The sequence below is a fragment of the Lampris incognitus genome, chromosome 5 (assembly GCF_029633865.1).
Source record: "Lampris incognitus isolate fLamInc1 chromosome 5, fLamInc1.hap2, whole genome shotgun sequence".
Taxonomy (NCBI): Eukaryota; Metazoa; Chordata; class Actinopteri; order Lampriformes; family Lampridae; genus Lampris; species Lampris incognitus.
Genome location: NC_079215.1, coordinates 21390989 through 21391860, shown reverse-complemented (window position 1 = coordinate 21391860; position 872 = coordinate 21390989).

Here is an 872-nt window from a genome sequence, read left to right as displayed (position 1 = left end):
AGGGCTGGCTTACTGCAGGTGTCCCAGCCCCTACCTGGCATTTTGTCAGCACGACAACCTTGTTTTTTTGCACTTGGCCTGACATTTGTTCTTGGGGTAAATTCATTTCAAAATGGCTCATCCTGACTCTGCAGTATGTTTACCCGCTGTCTGGGGGTTAAGAGCATGCAGGAAGCTCCTGACTGCAATTGGGGGGAGAGGGCTTGATATTTTGGGAGAAAGTGGGTGAGAGTGGAGGGGAAGTAGGAGGAGAGAACGTACATATTACTTTACTTACTGGCAACACTCAAGTACAGCAACAGCTGTTTAGATTGAGTGTTAGTCATTTCTCTCTCCCGCTTTTTGCTCCCACCCCCAACCCTCTCTCTCTCTCTCTCTCTCTCTCTCTCTCTCTCTCTCTCTCTCTCTCTCTCTCTCTCTCTCTCTCTCTCTCTCTCTCTCTCTCTCTCTCTCTCTGTCTTGCTCTCTCTCTCTCTCTCTCTCTCTCTCTCTCTGTCTTGCTCTCTCTCTCTCTCTCTCTCTCTCTCTCTCTCTCTCTCTGTCTTGCTCTCTCTCTCTCTCTCTCTCACTCTGTTTCTCACCAAGAGAGGGCTCTGTGAATGGCCTCTGAAACAGAGCAGTAGAGCATGGAGGAAGTAAAAGATAAAGACGAAGCATTTGGGAATGAACAACAAATAAAGTACAGTAGGAGTGGGAGAGTCACGATAACATGAAAAGCTAGGACATGGAACGGTGTGAAGTGGAGCAGTTGTGAAGAGAACCGAAAGAGCCAGACTGGCTGACGATGACTCACGAAGGCCACAGATAAGTAGAGAGTGAAGAAATAAGAGAACTAGAGAGGGAGGGCGGGAGAGCGCGAGTGAGCAAGCAAG